Source organism: Artemia franciscana, chromosome 16 (genome assembly GCF_032884065.1).
Source record: "Artemia franciscana chromosome 16, ASM3288406v1, whole genome shotgun sequence".
In the NCBI taxonomy this organism is placed as follows: domain Eukaryota; kingdom Metazoa; phylum Arthropoda; class Branchiopoda; order Anostraca; family Artemiidae; genus Artemia; species Artemia franciscana.
This window is the reverse complement of record NC_088878.1, coordinates 32,126,799-32,143,467: the sequence shown is the minus strand read 5'-3', so window position 1 is coordinate 32,143,467 and position 16,669 is coordinate 32,126,799. Positions and strand designations below refer to the sequence as shown.

Genomic DNA, 16,669 nt, shown 5'->3' with positions numbered 1-16,669 from the left:
CTCAACCCTATGTACACAAAACTAATTATAGAAAATAATCTAATTTAAAATAAAAAAAAAGTAGGAACGAATAAAAACAAGCCCAATCCCAAAAGAACTACAAGATTAGCTGCAGAGAAGGCAAATATTGTAATAAGAAATTATTCCAATTTTTAATAAATACAGTTGGTTCAATGAATGAACCTCTTTAGCTTGTAAAATGTTAGCTTTTATCACACAGTCTTGGTTGAACTTTTCGTTAAGAAGTAATGATGCCAAGGCTATTTAAGAAAAAAAAAAATGGATTTTTAACCGAAAACTTTTATTGTAAGTGTTTATTGTTTATTATTTTCTTTGCTGAAGACGGCTTTATATATACCAACTAGATTATATAAGATATTTTTCCAAGTTTTCATCCATCACGATGTTTACGATTGAAAAGGATAAAGTTCAACTGGGTGCAAAGTCAATTTAGTCCCTTCTTTCGATATTAAATAAAAAAAAAAAACAAGTTTTTGTAACGGTAAGTAAGGAGCGACATTAAAACTTAAAACGAACAGAAATTACTCCGTATATGAAAGGGGCTTTTCCTCCTCAATGCCTCGCTCTTTACGCTAAAGTTTGACCCTTTCTCTTAACTCTACTTTTTAAAACAGTAAGAAACCTTAGCGTAAAGAGCGGGGCGTTAAGGAGGAAAAGCCCCTTTCATATACGGAGTACTTTCTGTTCGTTTTAAGTTTTAATGTCGCTCCTTACTTACCGTTACAAAAACTTGTTTTTTTTATTTAATTTCTGGACGTTTTTGAATTAATGCATGTTTTGATCTTAAACGAAATTTGCATATTAATTAATTGCAAATAATCGGAAGATTTTGAGAAAAAAGAAGCGAAGGAGGAGGCCTAGTTGCCCTCCAAGTTTTTGATTACTTAAAAAAGCAACTAGAACTTTTAATTTTTTACAAACGTTTTCATTGGTAAAAAATATACGTAACTTACGAATTAACTTAAGTAACGAACTTCTATATTCGTATGTTTTTATTGCGTATATGAGGGGGTTCAACCCTCGTCGATACCTCGCTCTTTACACTAAAGCTTAGATTGTGTCCAAATTCTTTAAGAATGACCCCTGAATCACAAAGGCCGTAGAATAAATAATTGAAATTACTAAATTACTTTAGCGGAAAGAGTGAGGTATAAGGAGGAGGTAAACCCCTCATTTGCGTAATAATTTTTGTTCGTTTTAAGTTTTAATGCTGCTCCTTACTCTCAGTAGAAAAATCTTTTCAAATTTATTTTTTCATTATTTTTTTCAAATAAAGCTAGAAAATCCTGCGCCCCCTTCATTGAAATTCTCTTTTACCATGAAAAGTCTCTCCATGGAAATATCCTCCCACGTAACCCCCCCTCAACTTTCCCCCTTAAACAAAAAAAATCCCCCTGAAAACGTCTGTACACTTCCCAGTAACCATTACTATATGTAAATACAGGTCAAAGTTTTCAACTTGTAGCCCCTCCCATGGGGACTGAGGGGGAGTAAGTCGTCTCTAAAGACATTGTTATTAAGATTTTTGATTATGGTGAATAAAATGGCTATCTCAGAATTTCTATCTGGTGACTTTGGGGAAAAAATGAGCATGGGAGGGGGCCTAGGTGCCCTCCAATTTTTTTGGTCACTTAAAAAGGGCACTAGAACTTTTAATTTCCGTTAGGTTGAACCCTCTCGCAAGATTCTAGGACCACTCAGTCAATACGACCACCCCTGGGGAAAAAAACAACAAAAAAAGAAAAACAAATAAACAAGAAAACAAATAAACACGCATCCGTGATCTGTCTTCTGGCAAAAAATAAAATTTCTACTTCTCATTTTATGCAGCATTGAAGTAGTTGAAAGTCATTTAGTTTAATAGTTGAAAGTCATTAGAGGGCAACCATCTCCCCATCCCATCATTTTCCGAAATACATCCAATCAAAATTGAGATATCTATTTTGTTCAGCATAGTTGAAAGGTCCAGTAATTTTGTTTTTGGGGATGACCACCCCTCGAGATCCCTCAGGGCAAGGGTTATAATTTATGCTCCAGGGATATATGAGGTTTATATCTGCCCCAATGGCTGTATAAACTTCCAGGGGCTCACTAGATCGAAAATCAGAGTTTCTAGTGCCCTTTTTAGGAGTACTGAATAAAAAAAACAAGTTTTTTTAAATGAAAGTAAGGAGCGAAATTAAAAATTAAAACGAACAGAAATTACTCCGTATATGAAAGGGGCTTTTCCTCCTCAACGCCTCGCTCTTTACGCTAAAATTTGACTCTTTCTCTTAATTCTACTTTGAAAACAATAAAAAACTTTAGCGTAAAAGGCGGGGTGATGAGGAGGAAAATATCCTTTCATATACGGAGTAATCTCTGTTCGTTTTAAGTTTTAATGTGGCTCCTTACTTTCATTTAACAAAAACTTGTTTGTTTATTTAATTTCTGGACGTTTTTGAATTAATGCATGTTTTGATCTTGGCTCATCGCACATAAATAATTACAACGAAATTTGTATATTAATTTTTTTTTGGCTAAATGGCTTTCTCATAGTTTTAATCGGAAGATTATGAGGAAAAAGGAGCAAGGGAGGAGGCCTAGTTGCCCTCCAATTTTTTGATTATTTAAAAAGGCAACTAGAACTTCAATTTTTTACGAACGTTTTCATTAGTAAAAAATATACTCAACTTACGAATTAACTTACGTAACGAACTTCTCTATTTGTATATTTTTTAATAAATAGTTGAAATTACTAAAGATACTTTAGCGTAAAGAGCGAGGTATTACGAGGAGGTAAACCCCTAATATGCGTAATAATTTCCGTTCGTTTTAAGTTTTAATGCTGCTTCTCACTTTCAGTAGAAAAAACTTCTCATATTTATTTTTTTATTTTTTTTCTAAATAATGCTAGAAAATCCTTCGCCCCCTTCATTGAAAATCTCTTCCCCATGAGAAGTTCCTCCATGGGAAAATCCTCCCACGTAATCCCCCTCCCTCAACTCTTCCCACCCAAACCAAAACAATCCCCCTGAAAACGTCTGTACAATTCCCAGTAACCATTGCTTTATGTAAACACAGGTCAAAGTTTGTAACATGCAGTCCTTTCCACCGGGACTGCGGAACAGTAAGTCGTCCCCAAAGACATAGTTATTAGGTTTTTCGAATATGGTGAATAAGATGGCTATCACAAAATTTTGATCCGTTAACTTTAGGGAAAAATTGAGTGTGGGAGGGAGCCTAGGTGCCCTTTAAATTTTTCTTTCGATTGAAAAGGGCATTAGAACTTTTAATTTACGTTAGAATGAGCCCTGTTGCGACATTCTAGGATCACTGAGTCGGTACGATCACCCCTGAAAAAAAATAAATCATGCATTCGTGATTTGTCTTCTGGCAATACGCTGAATCTGATGGTGTGGTTTTTGTTTAAGATTGTATGACTTTTAGGGGGTGTTTTCCCCTATTTTCTAAAATGAGTCAAATTTTCTCAGGCTCGTAACTTTTGATGGGTTAGACTAACCTTGATTAAACATATATTTAAAATTAGCATTATATTGCGATTCTTTTGATGTAACTAATGATGGTATCAAAACTCTATTTTTTGGAGTTTTGGTTACTATTGAGCCAGGCTGCTCCTTACTACAGTTCTTTACCACGAACTGTTTGAAAAGTGATTGGAGGGCAACTAGTCCCCTAAGTCCACGAGTTGTAAGAGTTGTAAGTTATGCCCCAGGAGCATAAAAGGTTTTCATTGAAATGATTGTCTTATAAACTTTATAGGAGGCTCAGTTTAATGGAAAGGTAAAGTTCTTTTCTGTTTTAAGATTTAAAAGTGATGGAGGGCAACCAGCCTCCCCCTCGGCACTCGCTTTTCCCCAAACACATGTAATCGAAATTGTGAGGTAGCCATTTCGTTCACAATAGTCCGAAGGACATATAATGGTGCCTCTAGAGTGGACAAAGCCCCCACCCCCAGAGACCAAGGGTAAAGGTTTTTAAATTAATCCCAGAGACATATAACTTTCTATGGAGCGGTTGCCCGTATAATGGTGTGGCCGTTAAATGGAAAATATCACTAAAATCGTGCACTTCTGGCATATGAGCAATATCAAACAGTTCGTGGTAACGAACTTTAGCAAGGAGCAACCCGGCTCAATAGTAACCGAAACTCTAAAAACCGGAATTTTTATAACAATAATTACATCAAAAGAATCGAATTTTAATACTGAATTTAAATATATAAGTTTCATTAAATTTGAACTTACCCATCAAAAGCAAAGAGCCTGAGAAAATTTGCTTTATTTTAGAAAATAGGGGGAAACATTCCTTAAAAGTCATAGAATCTTAACGAAAATCACACCATCAGATTCAGCGTAACAGAGAATCCTACAGTAGAAGTTTCAAGCTCCTATCTACAAAAATGTGGAATCTTGCATTTTTTTGCCACAAGACAGATCACGGATACGTGTTTATTTGTTTGTTTTTTCCCCAGGGGTGATCGTATCCATCCAGCGGTCCAAGAATGTCGTGCGAGGGCCCATTCTAACTGAAATTAAAAGTTCTAGTTCCCTTTTTTAGTGACCAAAAAAATTGGAAGGCATCTAGGCCCCCTCCCACGCTCATGCTTTTCCCTAATTCATTGGATCAAAATTCTGAAATGGCCATTTTATTCAGCGTAGTCGAAAAACTAAATTAGTATGTTTTTGGGACGCCTTACTTCCCCACAGTTCCATTTGGAGGGGCTGCAAGTTACAAACTTCGACCGGTGTTTACACATAGTAATGGTTATTGGGAAGTGTACAGACGCTTTAAGGGGGATTTTTTTTTGGTTTGGGGGAGGTGTTGAGGGGAGGGGGATTTTGCCTGAAGGGGGCGCAGGATTTTTTTGGCATTTTTCTTAAAGAAGAATGAAAAAATAAATACGAAAAAGTTTTTTCAATTGAAAGTAAGGAGCGACATTAAAACTTAAAGCGAACAGAAATTATTACGCATATGGGGGGTCCACCTCCTCCTAATACCTCGCTGTTTCCACTAAAATAATTTTATTAATTTCAACTATCTATTCTATGGCCTTTATGATTCAGGGGTCATTCTTAAGGCATTGGGACAAAATTTAAACTTTAGGGTAAAGAGCATGGTATTAACGAGGGGGTGAACCCGCTCATATACGTAATAAAAACATACGAATATAGAAGTTCGTTACAAAAGTTAATTCGCAAGTTATGTATATTTTTACTAGTAAAACTGTTCGTAAAAAATTAAAAGTTCTAGTTGCCTTTTTAAATAATCAAAAATGGAGCGTAACTAGGCCTACTCCCCCGCTTCTTTTTTCTCAACATCGTCCGATCAAAACTATGAGAAAGCTATTTTGCCATAAAAATAGATCAATATATAAATTTCGTTTCAATTATTCATGTGCGGTGAGGCAAAATCAAAACATATATCATTTAAAAAATCTTCAGAAATTAAATTAAAAAAACAAGTTTTTTTTTAACTGAAAGTAAGGAGCGAGATTAAAAGTTAACACGAACAAAAATTAATCCGCACATGAAAGGGGCTGTTTTCTCCTCAGCGCCCCACTCTTTACGCTAAATTGTTTTATTGTTTTAAAAAGTAGAGTTGAGAGAAAGAGTCAAACTTAAGCGTAAAGACCGGGGCGTTGAGGAGGGAACAGCCTCTTTCATATACGGAGTAATTTTTGTTCGCTTTAAGGTTTGATCTCGCTCCTTATTTTCAGTTAAAAAACCTTGTTTTTTTATATTTAATCTTAAGAACAGTTCCGTGTATGTAGCTGAAACTAACAGGGCTTGGTTTGGGGTACGTTGAAATAATCAAAAGACAATATTTGCATCCAATTGCTAGTGCTTCTGCTCATACTACTCTTTGTGCAACTATTATTACTACTTCTATTACTACTACTGCCACTAAAGCTAAGGCAACTACTATCAATTTTACTGCTACTACTACTACTGCCACTGCTATTACTGCAGGCGCTACTGCAATTACTACCAAAGTTAAGAATATTAAGGCGAAAGATTTGGAGAATATTGAAACCGTATTGAACTAAATAGAAACACACTATACCCACACAGGTTATCAGACGGATGTATCGGAAATGCTCCAGGATTTGCTGATGGTATTAACTTTAAACTTTTAGTGTCTGTTGTAGGGTATGTTGAAGAAACCAAAGGAAGAAGCTGTTCCTTAAGTAGTCGGTTCTTGGCGCGTCGTCCTTTAGATAATTAAATAAAAAAAACAAGTTTTTTTTAACGGAAAGTAAGGAGCGACATTAAAAACTAAAACGGACAGAAATTACTTCATATGTGAAAGGGACTGCTTCCTCATCAACGCCCCGCTCTTTACGTTAAAGCTTGACTCTTTCTCTTAACTCTGCTTTTTAAAACAGTAAGAAACTTTAGCGTAAAGAGCGGGGCGTTGATGAGGAAGCAGCTCCTTTCACATATGAAGTAATTTCTGTTCGTTTTAAGTTTTAATGTCGCTCCCTAGTTTCCGTTGAAAAAAACTTGTTTTTTTTGTTTAATTTCTGAACGTTTTTGAATCAATGCATGTTTTGATTTTGGCTCTCCACAGATGAATAATTAAAACGAAATTTACATATTTATTTTTTTGGCTAAATGGCTTTCTCATTGTCTTGATCGAACGATTTTGAGAAAAAAAGAAGCGGGGGAGGAGGCTTAGTTGCCCTCCGGTTTTTTGGTTACGGTTTATTAGTAAAAGATGTACGTAACTTATAAACTAGCTTACGTAACAAACTTCTGCGTTCTCATGTTTTTATTACGTATATGAGAGGGTTCACCCCTCGTCAATACCTTGCTCTTTACACTAAAGCTTAACTTTTAAATTAAATTAAACAAAAACCGTAGAATAAATAGTTGAAACTACTAAAAATACTTTAGCGTAGAGAGCGAGGTATTAAGAGAAGGTGAGCCCATCATATGCGTTGTAATTTCTGTTTGTTTTAAGTGGTTTTAATTCTGCCCCTTACTTTCAGTTGAAAAAACTCTTTCATATTTATTTTTTCATTTTTTTTTTTAATAATGCTAGAAAATCCTGCACTCCCTTCATGGAAATTTTCTTCCCCCATGATAAATTTCTCCAAGGAAAGTTCCCCTATTTTTCCTGTATTATTTCCTATTTTTCCTATCCTCCTCTTTTCAACCCCCCCTCAAAAAAAATCCCCCTAAAAACGTCTGTACACTTCCAAATAACCACTACTATATGTAAGCACTGGTGGAAGTTTTTAACTTGTAGCCCCTCCCACGGGGACTGTGGGGAGTAAGTCGTCCCCAAAGACACAGTTATAAGGTTTTTCGACTACGCTGAATAAAATGGCTATCTTAAAATTTTGATCCGGTGACTTTGGGAAAATAATTAGCGTGGGAGGGGGCCTAGGTGTCCTCCAATTTTTTTTGGTCACTGAAAAGGGCACTAGAACTTTTCATTTCCGTTAGAATGAGCCCTTTTGCGAGATTTTAGGACCACTGGGCCGATACGATCACCCCTGAAAAAAATAAATAAATAAATAAACACGCATCCGTGATCTGCCTTCTGGCAAAAATCACACAATTCCACATTTTTGTAGATAGGAGCTTGAAACTTCTACAATAGGGTTCTCTGATACGCTGAATCTGATGGTGTGACATGACTTTTTTTTATTCTATGACTTTTAGGAGGTGTTTTCGCCTATTTTCTAAAATAAGGCAAATTTTTGCAGGCTCGCAACTTTTGATGGGTAAGTCTAAACTTAATGAAACTTATATATTTAAAATCAGCATTAAAATGCAATTCTTTTGATGTAACTATTGTTATACAAATTCGGTTCTTGGAGTTTTGGTTACTATTGAGCCAGGTCGTTCCTTACTACAGTTCGTTACCACGAACTGTTTGATTGGACCGAGCTTTATACATTCTTATCTGCCCTGATGGCTGAACAACGGGGAGAAAAATATGAGAGAGTTCATCTGAGGAAGGCAAATTCATATGCTCGTAGAAAACAACCATCGAGGATACCTCAAGCCTTTCATTTAAAAGCTGGAATGAGGATGGTCTGGAAGCGCGGTCCAACCTATTTGCCTTATTCTTAATCTTCTGGAGCAATTCCATGTTCAGCAGTGGGTCTGAAGCGGGACTTGAAGAGTTGAATAATAAAGCTGGATGGGAAAAGGTTTTTGCAGCGAAGAATAACTCCCAGCTTCCTTGCAGAGGAAGTTCTCACCCTATCAAGGTAATTATCCCAAGAGAGATTGGTGGAGAAATGAATCCCCAGTAGACGAAGCTTGTTGATTCTCTTTATAGTGTCATTTTGGAAAATGAGACTTGTGTGCTCACGTGGCACCTTTGGTTTTGTAGTAAGAAGCTCTTTCGTTTTTGATGTATTAAAGTTCAACATCCATCTATCAAACCGCTTTTTAATTTTATAAAGAGACGCCTCTAGGGAAAGGGATACTGGTGTCGGGTCTTTGTTTTTCGGGTTGGCTGAGTGCGTAGTGGTATCGACGGGAAAGTGATATAGAGGCCTTGCGAGACTGTCTCCTATGTCGTTTATTAAGATGAAGAAAGGTGTAAGTCCCAAGACACAGCCATGTTAAGTCCCTGCTTTCACTAAATCTTCGCGGAAAAACCCATCAAAAACAATCTGCAGTGAACGATCAGATAGAAAGCTGTCAATTACTTCTAACAAACATCCACGCATATCATAGGCATGGAGTTTATTTATCAGGCCATGGTTCCATACTCTGTCGGAGGCCTTTGCAATAATAGCCTAGTGTCATACCCTATTGCCAGAATTTCAATCCATTAATGATGCGGGTCTATAGTCTAATGTTAAGCGTTTGCACTGGAATCCATATTGGCGATCGTCTCGAAGGTCATTTGATTCCAGGAGCTGTTGAAATGTATTATTTGAGACACTCTTATAGACATTGCCAAGGCAGGAGAGGAGGCTAATAGGCCTACAGAAGCCCACATTTGTTAGACCACCATCTGGATTTAGGGTAAGTATAACATGGGCAAACTTATATTATTTCGGGAAGGTTTTGGAGCGAAAGTATATCCACAAGAGCAGTGACAAAGGTAGTCCTACAGCTATTTTAGCACTGCTGAATATCAGGACACCTTGTGGTATGTTGTCAGAACCTCTGGATTTGGTCACATAAAGATGCCCTACAAAGTGAAAGATTTTAGAATTAAAAATATTCACACGATCCAGAACAGTCTTGGTTCGGTCAAAAAAATTTGGTACTTTTCTATTGTCGTCGTCCAAATTTGAGAATACAGCAAAAGCCTCAACAAGAGCATCAGCCTTTGCCTGTGGATCTTGTACCACAGTCCCATTAATCTGTAGAGAAGAAATTAAGATCTTGTTTGGTGATGGTAAAGCCTCCTTGGCAATTCTCTACCAACTCTTTGCCGAAGCATATTGAAGCTTGGTGGCAAATTCCTTCTTATGCTGAAACAAAAATTGCCGAATACCAAGAACTACATTTTGGCGCATGTTGATGAATGCAATTCTGTCCTCTTCACTCTTTGAAAGTAGCCATCACTTATGTACCTTTTTATTGACTCGGATAGTCTTCTTACACTGGGAAATGAACCATGGTTTGTCCTTACTGGACTCCTGGATCCACTTTGAAGGGACATGTTTTTCGACAAAATCAACTTTGGCCTGCTGGTACTTCTCTGCAGCTTTTTCTGGGCTTTCTAGAAGGAAGGATCTCCACTGCTGAGAACAAAGAGTGTTTCTCAAACCGTCCCAATTACCTCTATTATATTGCCGGATTGTTCGTTCATGCTTTGTTGAAGGGTGAATGAGAAGGTTTCCATGTGCAGTGATTGCATCATGGTAACTTGTGAAAGCATCAAGTTCTACGTTAAAGCAGTCAGGGTGATCTCTAAAGAAGATGTCAAGGCCAGATTGATCCGTTTTGGCCGTGATACATGTCAAAATAGACCAATTGTTCCAGCCTATAAGAGAGAGATAGATCATACGCGTACGCCCCCTCCTTATCAGTATTGCTGCTGCAAAGCCACACGCTATGATGGAATTTGAAGTCTCTATGTAGGATAATGGCAAACTTAGTTTACTTGCCTCAAATGTATTTGAGGGAGGCTTTAAGGTAGCTGGTGATCAAGCAGGCTAGTGGGCTATGCAAGGTACCTCCAATCACAGACATATTGGGGAGGGTAACCCTAACCGACAAAGCCTCTTGCTAAATATGATATATTTAGACATGAATATGAAATATGGCTCTGTAGGTAAATAGCAACATCTTCTCCTTCCATATTTAGTGCCGTGACTACTTTCACTATTTCGCCTGAGGAGAGTGCATCCATGAATCGCAACCTCATTTCTCTGTATTTAATGGTTGAGATTGGTCTCAGTGATGCACGTGATAGATGGTTTGAACGACTTCACTAAATATAGGAACTGGCTAAACTTTAGATCTGATTGACGTATATTGCAGCGGGCTACCGTAAACAGGTCCATTTGGAAGTTCGGTGGTCGTACTACAGGTCGTCTCCGAAAAAGCTATTTGATCTGAGGGTTTTTTATTATTGTCAACTACAACCAGGTGAAAGAAGCTTTATCGGGTGGCTAGCAAAAAAAAACTATACATAAATGGCCATGCATCATTAGACAGGAAACAGTGAAACCTGCCAATGCAACTCATTACCACATCTTCATTATGAAGATGGTACACTATAATGGGTCAAAAGTCATCACAAGTGCCTCCTACCCTGAAAAACTTGAAAAGAATAGGAATAATAACTTGCAGATGTTTGGCTAATACCCTGCTCCATCCAGTAAACCTTTTAAAGGAAGCTGCTTTGTGGGGCTTTACTGAAAACCAAATTGATTACAAACATTTTTTTCGTAACCCTAGCTCTGAAAAAAAAAATGAGTAAATCTTGAATTGCTGAGATTTTCAGAAATTATTATCATTACATACTAAACAATCAGTTTATGTTCTTTATTTCTTTTCAATCATTTTGATTGTTACAGTAATTTTATCTTTTATTTTTTGTCAATATTTGAAAAGCTAAACCGCACTGATTAAAACGTATAGTTTTTGGTAAAAAAAAAAGTACCCAGTGCCTTTAGAGCGTTTATGAATTGGATCGGGAGTAAATTGCCAAAATCTTGTTTGTCGTGATTTCTGTTCGTTCTAAGTTTGACTTGAGCATTCAGTTTAAATTCAGCTCGTTTCAGAATTTTTTTATTCAACTATTTCTTATTATACTTTATTTATTCTCGTCTTAAACTTTAATATGGCTCTTTGATTTTGTTTGAAAATCTTCTTTTATTTGTATTTTTTTTTTCATCATGATAATAAGAAAACTTTTTCTGTTAGTTTTGAAATTTATATTCTACTACAAAGTAATTTCTGCTCGTTTCAGGTTTGACTTTTTACACAATTCTATTTTTAATCCATTTAGTTTTTTTCCTATTTATTTTTTTTATTCCGTTGCAATAAACAACATGAATCATATGAGCAATATAAGCAGTCCTTAAAGAAAAGTAAAATGCTTCAAGAGCGGTTTGCGTCAAGGGAGACAATAAAATCTAAAAGATAATTTGGTGTGAGGATGTGTGCATCGCTCACCCACGTTTAACTCAACTTTATTGAGTTTAGCCCATTTAAGTCGACCATCTCTAAAATAAATCCTCATTCAACGCAATCTCATTTAACTCAGCTTCATTTTAACTCAACCTTCGTTTAACTCGACGTCTATTCGTGTAAACACTATTCAACTCAACAACATCAAAATAAACCCTCTATGTAACTCAGCCCAAGTCTAACTCGACCCTCATCCAGTCCAACCCCATTCAACTCAACCCGTGCTCAATTCATCCCCATACCAACAAAAACCTGTTTAGCTCAACTTCCAAGCAACTGAGCTCTTCTTTCAATTTGGTTTCATTCAAAATTACCTGTTGCAGGAGTTGAGCTGAATGGGGTTGAGTTGATTGGAGGTTGAGATATACAGGGGTTAAGATGAACGGGGGTTGATTTGGTACGAGGGTTGAGGGAACAATTATTGAGTTAAATGGTTGAGTTCAGCGGGGATCAGTTAAAAGTGGTTGAGTCAAATGGAAACTTAATGTTAGAGGTGAAGTTTAAAATTTCGTCAATAAAAAGAGAGAGAAAAAAATAAGCTAAAGAAGTCTCACTTTTTGGCAGTCTTACTTTTTGAGTGTTTGTGGTTTAGTTTAGGCAATGATCCTGAAAATATTCTTCAGAACCTTTTAGCGGCTAATGACCTGGAATGTCGTTCCCATTACCAAGTAAATGTGTCTGAAGATGAATTGAAGCAACAATAGAATGGCTATTAGAAAGCTAATAGTCAATTCAATCAAGTGGAAGTCCAAAAGATAAGAAGAAACCCCATTTCATATTATGAAAAGAAATATCTCCAATATCATTATACGGCCTAGAAAGATGTTTTGTGGTTTTTTGGGAAAGTACAGAATTTAAACAGACAATTTTACAGCAATTCTATATTTGACTACATAAATTGATTCTAAATTTTTCAAAGTAATAATGCTAAAAAGTTGCATTTTATTAATTTACATTGCTTGATTTATATTTTATTTTAACAATTAGACTAATGTGCTGGCGGGTTGGATGAATGTAAAAATAAGTTATGTTTAGTCGATGGGTAAGGGACGATGATAAAAAAGTGCTTAGGGATATTTTAAACTATTATTCAGCACTGACTGAAAAGACATTATAATATATTATGATATATTATATATATAATAATATATAATAATATATATAATAATATATTATGCTCAACATTTTTCTTGAAACTAATCATTTAACATGCTGCACTCCATATTTTAAAAAGAAAACTGCTAATATCAACCTTTATTTTGTGGAGTTTGTCACAGCCAAACGGTATACCCAAGGATTTCACTAGAACTGAATGATATTTTAGTAATTTTGGACATGAAACTGAAAAATGGAAAGCTATAATTAAAAATTAGTTCCTTTTCATTACTTAACTGATAAATAAATGATCCCTTTTGTCACCGTCCTTTTTTATTGCCATTTACACTTGTTAAGTCTTTCGTTAGTATTTCATTCTCATTAAACACGGTTTTTCTTTTTTTCTTCTTGCAAATTTTAGACAAAATTTTTCTTTCCATTCCCATACTAGGAAAGACTAAATGATTCATTAAAAGTAAAAAAGTTAGGTAAAAACCTTCAGAAAAGTCTTGGAAAGTGCTCCAAACAAAGTTTTGAACTAGGTAGAATAGACGAAGCGTATTTTTAGATGTTTTAACTCATAAATCCTAATGTTTGTAGTAGTTTTGGTACCCAGCTATATCAGAAAAAAAATCCTATCGAAAAAAATAGTAAATATAATCACAAAGATTTATTTAGATAGAATTATTTTTTTGTAACAAAATATTACAGTCTTATTGTAAACTTCAAATGAAGTTTTGAAACCTAAAAGTATAAAGTAGTGTGAAATATAAGGTAAAATAGTATATTAGAACCAATATTTTATAAATTTGTCAGAAAAAAAGCACACATTCAACATAAAAAGATCTAAAACTTGAACACATAAAGATATACAGCTGGATAACTTAAATTTAGGACCTATAGTTGCAGCACTACTTATAATACTGCCATCTAAAGAGAATGGATAACTTATACAAGTTTTCATTAAGTTGCAATGCGAAACTTTAATATAATCTTTCAGTAAAATTGGCTTAAGACGGTTTCTAAAATTTTCAAAGCACCGATATTCCAGCCAGGCTGAGTTCCATTTTTTTTTTGCTAGTCGTGAGCTATATATTTTTTTTTTTTTTTTGAACTGGCTAAAATATATGTAAAGGTCTGCAAAATATTGTTTGCTCTTTTGCTAGATTCGTAGCGCCAGGCATAATTAAATATCTGATTTACCACTAGTATTTAATGGTTGTTTTTACATGACTTTGAATCTTATTTTAAAAAACCTAATAGAAAAACTTTTGGGAATAAATTGCTCTGGAAGATTATTCCAGATCGAATTGCAGTGTCAGATGAAGCTACTCTTCACGCACTCTGTTATTAGCTTGCCAGCCTCAAGATAATTGAAACGACCTGACTATCTTAGTGTCTGACATGTTACTTGGATAATCAAAGGTACAATCCCTCCTGCTAAAGAAGGAAAAAACGCTCTAGTTGGGTATCTCCATTAAATAGGAGGTGTGAACCAAGGGACCTAGGAACCTAGTGTCCGGGGCTCAATAAAAAAGAAACGGGGAATCCTAGCCATGAGTATACAGGGGAAGAGGATATTAGCCCCTAGAACGCAAACTCACCAGAGCCCACTGGCGTTCAGACATGTCTAGTGATTTACATACCTTCTCCAAGCAATGGGTTCAATTGCATGGTGAAGCAGAACACCATCGTCAGAGGTAATTCTATAGCGGTGCAACTGCAGCTGAGTGTAAGATCCAAATTTGTGGATAGTAGCCTTAGCAAAAGACTGTTTTACTGTTTAAGGGCACCCACAAGACTGATGACCAGACTGTTAACTTTATTCCCAATAGATCCCAGGAGAAGAAAAGTTATGAACACGGCGTACAACGTTACTGACAAGTGACACAAGCCCCTTGGCGTAGGTAATTAATTTTTTAGACCCCACTGCTTTTCCATTTACGAAAAATCCACAAATTGAAAGTTTTCTGGAACATTTAAATAATTTGGGAGGGGAATTTATTTTTACAATTGAAAATGAAACAGAGAATAAGTTACCGTTTCTGGATATTTAGATCCATAGAAATAATAATGAACTATCTTTTTCAATTTACCGTAAACCAACTAACAACAAACGTTATTGGTCTTTCGCATATCACCCTATCCAAGTAAAAAGGGGGGTAGTTATTTCTTTACTTGATAGAGTATTAAAATTAGCCTCACCAGAATACATGAGCATGAATTAATTTGTATTAAGGATATCCTAGTAGGAAAAGGATATCCCGAAAATATGATTTCTCAAATAATTGAAAAAAGGAAAAAAAGTTAATGGAACCTTTAATATTAGAAGAAAAATGGGTCAATTCAAAAAACAAATTACATAACTTTGTCTTATATTCCAATGTTGTCACAGAAACTAAGGAGAGAATTAAGAAAACATAATATAAAAACAGTTTTTAAATCAGGAGAGTTAGCGTTTTTTATGGCTAATTAAATGAAAAAAACAAGTTTTTTTTTTAAATGAAAGTAAGGAGCGACATTAAAACTTAAAACGAACGGAAATTACTCCGTATATGAAAGGGGCTTTTCCTCCTCGACACCCCACTCTTTACGCTAAAGTTTTTTATTGTTTTAAAAAGTAGGGTTGCGAGAAAGAATCAAACTTTAGCGCAAGGAGCGGGGTGTCGAGGAGGAAAAGCCCCTTTCATATACGGAGTAATTTCTGTTCGTTTTAAGTTTTAATGTCGCTCCTTACTTTCATTTAAAAAAACTTGTTTTTTTCATTTAATTTCTGAAAGTTTTTGAATTAATGCATGTCTGATTTTGGCTCTCCGGACATAAATTATTAAAATGAAATTTGCATATTAATTCTTTTTTTGGCTAAATGGCTTTCTCTTAGTTTTGATCAGACGATTTTGAGAAATAAGGGGTGGAGAAGGAGGCCTAGTTGCCCTCCAATTTTTCGGTTACTTAAAAAGGCAACTAGATCTTTTAATTTTTAACGAACGTTTTTATTAGTAAAAAAAATACGTTACTTAAGAATTAACTTACGTAACAAACTTTTATATTCTTATATTTTTGATTATATATATGAGGGGGTTGGTCCCCTCGTTAATACCTCGCTCTTCACACTAAATCTTGTTTTATCCCAATTCTTTAAGAATGACCCCTGAATCAGAAAGGCCGTAGAATAAATAGTTGAAATTATTTAAAAACTTTTTAGCATAAAGAGCGAAGTATTTATCTCCTCCTAAATACCTCGCTCTTTATGCTAAAGTATTTTTAGAACCCCTCATATGCGTAATAATCTCTGTTCGTTTTAAGTTTTACTGCTTCTCCTTACTTTCAATTGAAAAAACTTTTTCATGTTTATATTTCCATTGTTTTTTTTATAGTAAGGCTAGAAATTCCTGCGCCCTTTCCATTGAATTTCTCTTCCCCCATGAAATATTCCTCCAAGGAAAGATCCTCCCATATAGCCCCCTCCCCTGAACCCCACACCCAAACCAAAAATATCCCCCTGATAACGTCGGTACACTTCCCAGTAACCATTACTGTATGTAAACATTGGTCAAAGTTTGTAACTTGCAGCCCCTCCCCCAGGGACTGTGGGGGGTAAGTCATCCCCAAAGACATATTTGTTATGGTTTTCGACTATGCAGAACAAAATGGCAATCTCAAAATTTTGATTCGTTGACTTTGGGAAAAAAATGAGCGTGGGAGGGGGCCTAGGTGCCCTCCAATTTTTTGGTCACTTAAAAAGGGCACTAGAACTTTTCATTTCCGTTAGAATGAGCCCTCTTGCAACACTCTAGGACCACTTGGTCGATACGATGACCCCTGGGGAAAAAAAAAAAAAACAAATAAACACGCACCCATGATTTGTCTTCTGGCAAAAAATACGAAATTCCACATTTTTGTAGATTGGACCTTGAAATTTTGTCTATAGG

General features: G+C 35.6%; 1 protein-coding gene across 1 annotated transcript in view; it reads left to right on the top strand.

Annotated features, from left to right (window-relative positions):
• Window positions 1-236: 236 nt before the first annotated feature.
• Window positions 237-16,669, top strand: part of LOC136037347 (tyrosine-protein kinase Drl-like) — a 227,572-nt gene continuing 211,139 nt past the window's right edge. The window contains exon 1 of the mRNA XM_065720022.1: window positions 237-306. The gene's annotated coding sequence lies outside the window, so the exon portion shown is untranslated. The remainder of the gene's footprint in view (window positions 307-16,669) is intronic.